This window comes from Limulus polyphemus, unplaced genomic scaffold (genome assembly GCF_000517525.1).
Source record: "Limulus polyphemus unplaced genomic scaffold, Limulus_polyphemus-2.1.2 Scaffold377, whole genome shotgun sequence".
Lineage (NCBI taxonomy): Eukaryota > Metazoa > Arthropoda > Merostomata > Xiphosura > Limulidae > Limulus > Limulus polyphemus.
In genome coordinates, this window is record NW_013665987.1 from 226,229 (window position 1) to 236,076 (window position 9,848).

General features: G+C 34.1%; 1 protein-coding gene across 1 annotated transcript in view; it reads right to left on the minus strand.

The window, feature by feature from the left end:
* The window catches only part of LOC106457813 (semaphorin-5A-like), a 70,664-nt gene extending 66,489 nt beyond the window's left edge, over positions 1-4,175 (minus strand). Inside the window, exon 1 of the mRNA XM_022383867.1 lies at positions 4,045-4,175. The gene's annotated coding sequence lies outside the window, so the exon portion shown is untranslated. The remainder of the gene's footprint in view (positions 1-4,044) is intronic.
* Positions 4,176-9,848: the final 5,673 nt, after the last annotated feature.

Genomic DNA, 9,848 nt, shown 5'->3' on the forward strand with positions numbered 1-9,848 from the left:
TTTTTCATCACCGGTGACAATTCTGTCCAAAATTGGTTCACGCGCATTACGCGCCAGAAGAGACGAAGCAACGTTCACATGTTTTTATTGAGTTTTCCCATATTCCTTAGATGTTTACGTATTGTTTCATGAAAGACATGCAATATCAGAGCCATTTCACGTTGCCTTGAGTTAGACGCAACAAGCGTCTTCAGAGCATCAATATTAATTCCAACATGTTGGCCCCTGCCATCACAATTTTTAAGGCTAAAGTCACCTGAACGGAAGTTGCTGAATCATCGTTGACACTTACGAACATTCAAAACATTTCCATAAACCTCTTTGATATTCTTTGTGGCTACAGAGGCGTTGTTTCCTTTCTTGTATTCACACAGCATTACATGTCGAATGTGTGTCTCGTCGTATGCCATCACTATAAGGGATTAGAGTATACTAAATTTTACACATTATATAGGCTACATTAACGTGACGTTTAGGCGATTCGTTTAACTATTATACGTGATGTACGTTTATTGACATTATAGTTGGTGTGCTATAAACTTCGTAAGCTATAACTGTGATTAGCGCATATTAATCGGGAACTTCAGGTATATTGACCAGGGACATTTATAAATTTCGAACATTACAAATCATTCAACTTCAGTGGATTCACATCGGACATTAGTACTTTTAAGAAAACATTATATAACTTCAACGGTGGAAAAAAATCGACGTGTAATCAGCGAAGACCACAGAGCTAGCTAGCTCCCTATTAAGTGAATCGTACCTATAACTCGAAATTAACTCGCTCATCGTGAATCCTCGATAAGACATCAAGGAAGTTCCAGACCAGAAAGAACACTTTATATCGTTAGTAAGTTCGTAAAACTTTTGTATATAAATCATTGTTTGTAATAACTGTTATTGTAAATTGCATTGTTGTTTATATATTAAAACATATTTGTATTAAAAAAGAAACTGTGTGTATCAATCTTGTTGGCAAATATCTCAAACTGGATACATATCGGTATTTATTTAATTACTAAATTTAAATTATCATTTAGCTCGGTTTCAGACCATTCGAAATTGTAATACGTAACAATATTAAATTAAAAACAATGAAACCCTGATACTTTCGACATGTCAGCTTATTGAAAACGCTAGAAGTTTTTCGTTTCTTTTAAGTTATTTTTAACGTGATTTAACTCTATGTTGGTTTATTTAATTACCTTTATATAGGTAAATTTTGTATATGCAAATATATATATTCAAACATTTCGTGCAGCTTTTACTCTTTTTAACATTGCTTTGACTCCTCTTGTCCGCACAGATTTTTTTTGCAAGATGTTTTTTTTTTTTAATGTAAGTCCTGACAACTCTGAGACTGAGCGACCTTGAGCCTCTTCTACCATCCCCGGGACTTCTACCTGTAGCAAAACAAACTATCTGATAAAGTCTCAGGTAAGGCGCCGTCCCTCAATCATTACAAGCTTTGTCTGTCTGCCCCCTGCTTCCCCACCGTTACTTCAGATTTTTCAAGTTTCAGATCGAATGGGATATGGTCACCACTACGTTTGTCACTGGACACGGTCTCCAATATGACGACTGAGGGTCAGACACCCACGGCGATTTACTTGTTCTACCTTCTAACTGACTTTTAGTATTTAAAACAGCATTAAACAAAATTCCAGAAGTGTTTGTTACAACATTATGTTAGTGTAAATGATCCGGGTGACCGTGTACTAAACATGAAACTGGAGAAAAACATTTTATACTCTGTTCCAGTTGATCCGTTTTTTTTTTTTGTTGTTCTTTTTCTTTCATACCTACAAGTGTAAAGAACGAATGCGTGTTTTACAACACACATATTATAGGTAGTTAAAACTGTAAAAGCCGTACAACTGTTATTACAGGAATGCAATAAAGTTCATGAACTTAGAAGACGGGTGATAACCTTTTCTAAGCCACTCTCCCACGAACTTTTCTTTCACGCTTGGTAAATCAACACGCGTTTACCGCTACTTTCGATGACCCAAGATTTCAAACTCGTGTGCGTTACACATGCCATTTATTTATTACAGTAGTTTGACCGATGAATAAGTCTGAACCATATAAAAACAAAAAAGATATTCGTGCATGTTTAGTCTCACGTGTCTTATAACTTCCTAGAATGCGAGCTCATGACGTACATATACGGTGCTACCTTATTGCACGTGCAATTTCATTGAAGGAAGTTTATTATTCAATGTCTTGATATTATCGACCGTTTTATATCCTATAACAAATCAGCCAATTACTACTGTTTATAAGCTATAAAGTTCAACTAGTTTTCTGGCGATGTTTACCATTTGATTTATTTTGTTTGTGCACGATGCACGAGCAAAGTGATATATACTAGTCCGCGTGACGACGTGCGATTTGAAACAGAGCATCTGTAGATTTTCTTTTCGACAAGCAAGATCGTGATATTTTGGCGGGCAGCAGATGATATGAGATTGAGTGGTTTGTTTTGCCCCCCCCCTCTCCAAATCGGGCTTCAGCAGCGCCCTACCGTTTTCTTTCTGCTTCCAACTGTCACTCTGGGACTCGCTAAGGAGAGAAAGGTCGATCATTCTTATTTTGAAGACCACCATTACCTGTTTACTACAGCCTGATCCTACCCCTGGGGGAAGAATCTGCTGGAGTTGGGTGTGCCCACACAGTATGTTTCTATCTAGAACCGTTTGTATGTATTTCGTTTTGTTAAATGTAATAATAATAAAAAAAACTCAAACAAACGAACAGAATATTAAAATAAACAAAACGTCTAGGATTTAGCCCTATGTATATTTATTTAAGAACCTATTTATTTTCACAGCCTAAATGTTCATTCCTCTATTGAAGTTTGGTAACTAGTTAACTCGAAGTACTCGTGGGCTTACCTTTTGCAAAGATCCATTCTGTAAGTTATCAAAACTTTAACTGACTACTTTGATAAAATAAAGTATAAACAATTGACGTGCCTTTATGCTACATTTAAAAATGTGATAAAATAAATTTCTCAACATAAGAATATATTTAATACTTTGTTAATTTCAAATGTGGTTATTCAAGAACAAACACAGTTAACTTACTGTTTAAAAGCCTAAATTAATGATTGAATTTTTTTTATGATGAGCTACTTCACTAAGAATATTATAAATTATTTTCAAAATGAAGAATTCTAAGATTAATTTTTTTACTATTTTTACTCAAGAGCTTTTCCGAACTTCTACTCAATCATCACCTTTACTTTTATTTATTTTTATTCATATGGATACACCGTATAGAATATCCGTTTGTTTGATTTTTGGCCTTCAAAATGTTTAGAAGCGTTGCAATAGTTTGCAGACAGTTGTAACAGCACACCAAGTACGCATCAGTACAAGTTATATGTTGATGATTGAAAAGAACTCAATCTGAAATAAGAAAAAAAAACAAAAAAAAACTAGCATCACTTACACCAACAGTCTTTTTGTTGCTGCGAACAAATCAGAAGAGCTACCGCTAGTGGACGAATCACGAAGCAAGCTATGTTTAGCATGTATTTACCCTGGACCTTTTAACATCAGCAAAAACATCATTCAAAAATTAAATAAATAAATAGAAAGTACTTAGTTTGGATGTTATTTTTTCGTATAATCGTAAAACAGCAGTCTAAGCTTCATACTAAAGCAAACACAAACTCCCAAACTTTTCGTTTACAAGCTTACCCCACCTGTACTGTAACGTAGGTTTCGAGGTGACGCTAAGCTAGCTGCACGTGATGTCCAACAACATTCAAACATAGTTAATGTTATTTTTTCGTATAACCATAAAACAGCAGTCTAAGCTTTATACTAAAGCCAACACAAACTCCCAAACTTTTCGTTTACAAGCTTACCCCCACCTGTACTGTAGCGTAGGTTTCGAGGTGACGCTAAGCTAGCTGCACGTGATGTCCAACAACATTCAAACAAAGTTCAGTTTATTTACACCGATTTATCTACGTTAATTTCATTGCTATTAACCTTCAAATAAATGTTGATGAGGTTAGGTATGACTCACCCACAAGTTCAGCTTCAACAGGTAATCTAATGAATCCAATACAACATGATTTTGGTGTTTCGTGATTTAACGTTGGTATAGTGGTGAAGCACTAGCATAACACGTCTACTTTCAACAACAACCGCACTTAATTTACGGAGGGAGAGACAGCACGCAGTTAATCCCCGGCAGCCTCAAGGTCACCACTTATCTAGCTCAGAGTGTCTATTTATAGGTGAATATCTATGGGTGTTACTTTTTGAAGTGGCCTGTCCAGGAATATCTAATTCTTATAAATTTGGAGCTTGTTAATAGAGAGGTAATACAATATTCTCCACTATTACATCCAATAAAAAAAAAATTGCTTAAATCAAGGTTGCTTTTCTGGACGCAAGGTAGAAAATAAGAAATATCTTAATAGATGCTAGTACACCTTGAATTTACCGTTTTGTATTTGTTTTGTACCAAAAATAGATGCGTTTTCACTCCTTTCCATTGCAGGAAAAATTTTAACTGAAAAGTATTACAATACAAGATATACAAAGATCGAAGGAAAATTGTCATGATTTTTATAAGCTACATATTTTTACATTCGCTCTCATTTTCATTTTGGTTTTCTATACTGTGTATTTTGTAAGTATCATGCATGTAAAGATAAATATAATTTTCAAGATTATATTTATTATGTGCAATATCCCGCGTGTTTTCTAAGTATCATGAATGTAAAGATTATATTCATTATGTGCAATATCCCGCGTGTTTTCTAAGTATCATGAATGCAAAGATTATATTTATTATGTGCAATATACCGCGTGTTTTCTAAGTATCATGAATGTAAAGAATTGATTGAATATTTTTTCTTTGCATAGCTTTTACTTTTTGTGTTAAATATTAGAAACTAATGTAAACCCTCATTATAATAAGCTAAAAGCTATGTATGATTTATATAATTACATCATAATATTATGGAAACTAGTGTCGGGTCAAATAGTCCCGAAACATAAAATGAGGGTTAAAGAAACATTGATATCTTTGGACCGTTGAACCACGTTTATCAACGTGTTTACTGGATTCTTGAATTTAACAACATCTAGAATTATATGTTTTACACAAAGGTAGGAAGACTTTTTTATCATACATTATTTTAGTAACTAAATTATTTTGAAACGAATTTTACTTAAACCGATTCCACAACAGCTTTTATTCAACTGATAACAGCTAGAAAGTGATACTTTCCTATTAGACACAAAGTGTACAAGTGTATTAAAAACCATTCGTACAAAAATCTAATGTGTCACCAACAAGTCATATTACCAACTTTTATTACAACTGTTAAACACCATACGAGGTAATGACCTAAGGAAATGCTTCAGTGATGAACGTCGGGTTCAAACTTCATCTAGAGCATCCTCAACCCACGTAGTACACGAGTGTTTTTTGCGAAACGGAGACAGTGTGAGCAAGATTATGTAAAGTTTTCTTAATACTAAATAAAATTTGGAAGAAGTATATAACTGAGCTAGCAATAACAATCTTCCCTGGAATCTTTAATTGCATTTCATTCTCAGCTCTACTCACAGTAATAAAGTTGTCAACTCCAGCTGTTGGAAAAAGAACTGAAGATGGAAATGAGATTCGAGAGCAGAGGCGTCGCTAGGTGTTTTAAAGATTCTGAGCTGGGGCCAATAGACGCGGGAATTTTCGGCGTTTCAGTAGATATCGATCCTGGTTTTCTATTCTGCTTTTTCGAGACACCAATTGGGAATTCCGGGCACTGTCAAATAAAAGGGGTGTACGTGCCCTGTGTGTCAGCACCTAGCGACGCCTCTATTCGATAGAGTATTGGGATTGTCATCTGAAATTGACCCTTGACCAGCAAATTTCGGCATATCTTATTCCCCTGCTTTGTATTTGTAAGCTTGTTCTCAGTTTTATTTTATTTCCTAGAATAATTTTAGTTGTTTTTTTAAATAATTATGATTAAAGGTTAATAATTACATTATTTAGAATGCACCGTAGAATAACTTACACATATGATGTCTCATGTGGTATCTTCCAATACACGTTATTAACATTCATATCTTTATTTGCTAAAACTATATTAGACACATTCTTAACAAATGCTCATGTCAGTTATTTAATAAGTAAAACACGTTCTGTGCCTTAACGACGGCTGAAACTGGTGTATTTGAAGAGCGATGTCAACCTTTGACACTTTATTTATTTATTTGTAGTTAAGCGCAAAGGTACACAATGGGCTATTTGTACTGTGCCCACCACGGGTATCAAAACCCAGTTTTTAGAGTTATAATTCCGCAGACTTACCGTTGTGCCACTGGGTGCAAACTGTTTAAACGGCATGCTATTATTAGTGATGTACGTTGTGAGTTATAAACTGTCACTGGCGTATAAGTCGGTATTGTTGTGTGTGTGTAAGGAGTTTTTAGAAATTGGGCGATGAAGTGTATCGGATGGTATATGCACACCTTAAAGTGGAGCGAAGGTTATACGGTTTAACGTATTTATATCTTATCCACATTTTGAAACCAAGACTACGTCTGTCTCGACGATGTCATTTAATTTTTTGTTGTTTGAAAGGAATTACTTATGATAAATCTTCGTCACTTTGAATAATTTGTTTGAATAACCAAAACTTCTAAATGAATTATATCATTACCTGAATCTCTACAAAGAGAAGTAAAATTGAAATGATGGTGGTAAAAAGTTTATTTCAACAAAGTATAACTTTTGAAGGGAATAGTTAAAAGCATTCATTGCGGTTACCAGACATATTTAAAATATACGTCAGTTACTTTTCTTAGTGTTCCTTAACATGTTTGTAAAACTGATTCGTTAAGCCTACTTACAAACTCTGTCTTCTGAATAGAACTTAAGTGATTTTAAAACACAGTTAATATTTAAGTTTCTTCTTCTGGACTATATAGAATTGTGGCAGAGCGGTATGTCTGCGGAGTTACAACGCTAGAATCCGGGTTTCGATACCCGTGGTGGGCAGATCACAGATAACCAATTAGGTAGATTTCTGCTTAATTATAAACAAACTTAAAAGAAATTTTCTAATTATGATAGTTCATCTTGGTTACAATTATCGGAAAAGAGTACATATTTCAAATATTTTATGTCAGACAACAACCAAATAATGACAAAAGACGTGACGTGCTTAGTGTAATACGCCATCATAACCAGTGAAGTAAATAATATAATATTAATAATTTTCTAATTATCTAAAGTCAAGAAAAAAAATTAAACCATATACTATTAAAAATACATTTTTTTAGACTTAGAACGGAGCATAAGAATAGAAGTTTATGAAATTTAAAATGTTTTCAACGATAACGAGCTTTAACATGCATAGCTTTGAAAGTTAAAGCATTCCCATGTTTGAACAGATGCTATTTTATTATAACCCATGAATTGTTAACTATAAAACAATTGTATCGATTTTTGGTTCTGCAGATAAATAACAACAATCGTCAATAGGCTTATGCATAAATCAAACCTTTCAAAGCATTTCCATTAACGATCATATCTGCGTATTGAATTGCATACTTTGAGATATTTTATAGATGTATTTCAATCAAACATTTAAACTTGGATAAATAAAAGTAAAAATGCACTATGTATCTTAACATTTTAATGCGGATATGTTGTAATTTCATTTTTACATTTCTTGATCTCGGAATCGAAACTGAAACCTCAATCATGCCAGGTGAGTGCTCTTCGAACTAAACTAAAACATTAACTCGCTAGCAGTTCTTTGTAAGGCACTTTTTAACAACTCATACAACCATAAATACATATTTCGGTGTCTTCAACCAAACAGTATGTCGGATTTAGCATGTACTTCTTCAGCCTTGGTGTTAAAACGCAGTTCACGTGTCAAATACACTGCTCATAAGTTCACCTTGAAGGAAGACTATCAGTACAATTTTTCTGTGGCGTTAGACATTATCTACAAACCCATTCCCACTCCCCCCCAAAAAAAAGACAGTTTGTAATCAATAAATTAACTATTTTTTGTTGTTTGTAAAAAATGGAAAAAATCCTATTCTAAACATATGTCATTCGTCGTTTTCAGTACGACAAACTGCACAGCTGGTACAGAATAGAAAGTTTAAAACACTGTAGTAATTATCGCATTCCGTTATACATTTGGAAATATCTTACAGACCCCGCCTGTTAAGCCTAATTCTGTTGCCAACGCCCTTGTTTAGGTCTTATAACATATTCGTTCGATTCGTTACGCTATTCAGGCCGTTGAAAGAGTAAACGCATAAAATAATGTGCGGTTGAATTAGGCTTTCTGTATCAGTGCTTCTAAACGCACACAATATTATTTTCACTTTAATGATGATCTCTAAAGCGTTGATGTCTGTGGTATGACGCGAAGTTGAGGTTACAAGTCTAGCTGAGATTGTTCTCAAAATTCAACCATGACTTTAACTAGATATTGCTTGGTTAACTTTTTCCATGAACTTAATATTAACCATATGATTCTCATATTTATTTCGGTTTACTTCAGTAAACTTTCAAGTAGAAAATACTTCCTGTCTTACTGAAAAAATAGAAAATAAGACAAAACATTTTTACTAAGTCCAATATCTGAAATATATAACTAACTTAAATGGATATTTTTCATGTTGATAGATTAACCATTAACTAAACATTATGCAGCCGTTGAAGTTTCGTAATTAAAGTATCGTACATAACATACTGATGAGATATTAAGTTAATTAACCTATACTCTAATACCCATTGTAAGCAAACAGTAGAAGCATCAACATTCTCCTTTTTTTCTTTCTTTATTTTTTAGTACTTCATTAGTTAATAATGATTTATCATACACATACATGTATATCATAAACTGAGAAAGCTCCTCAATTCTTTATTGTGGCGGTTAATGTTTTTTGTGTTTTTTTATAGGATATGGGTGGTAGTATTATAAATAGTGTTTCAGCTAAATAAATATTTGAAGAACCTTTCCGACACCTATCAACTGGATTTTCAACAGACTTTTACCAACACTTGTATCTCTAAGCACGGTAGTGCTTGGTATGTGGGGATGGGCCGAGAAAAAATGACTGCCACATTCAATCTATTACTCTATGATGCTTACAAATAACTGTCAAATTCAAGTTATGGCTTTATTTGAGCATTATCGAGTGCTTCACAGCATCCTTGAAAAGTATTGCCAAAGTGGAGAACTTAGGACTAGCTTTTGAAATTAAGCACAAAGCTACACAATGGGCTATCTGTGCTCTGCCCACCACGGGTATCGAAACCCGGATTCTAGCGTTGTAAGTTCGCAGACATACCGCTGTGCCACTGGGGGGCTGGGACTAGCTAAAGATCCAAATTGTTCATCCTTTTTTTCTTTCCCCACGCTAGCCAAAAAATGTATGAAGTTATCGCAATGGCCTTGGTACGACAGAAAAGCAATTTAAGAGCGATTGGTAACAGGCTATCACTAAGCATGAAAGTGCTTAGTATAAGCGAAGAAAATCATAATTATAGTGTAAACGATGTTATCATTACCCCTTGAAGTTAGCTTTCTTACAGAAATCCGTGTACCATTAAAAAGCATGAGCATAGGATGAAACAGGAATTATCAGCCAATAATACATGACTATAACGTGTAGAATACTGAATACTTGAAAAGTTTTTTTGGTGTACAAAACTTGATGATAGATTTTATATGCGTAAACATCTGTTAGCTGAGTTCTTGCACAGATCTTAAAACATAACGTTGATAAACGGAAACATCGGCACATGTAGATACGTATATCTTCAAAGTCGAGTTGTTC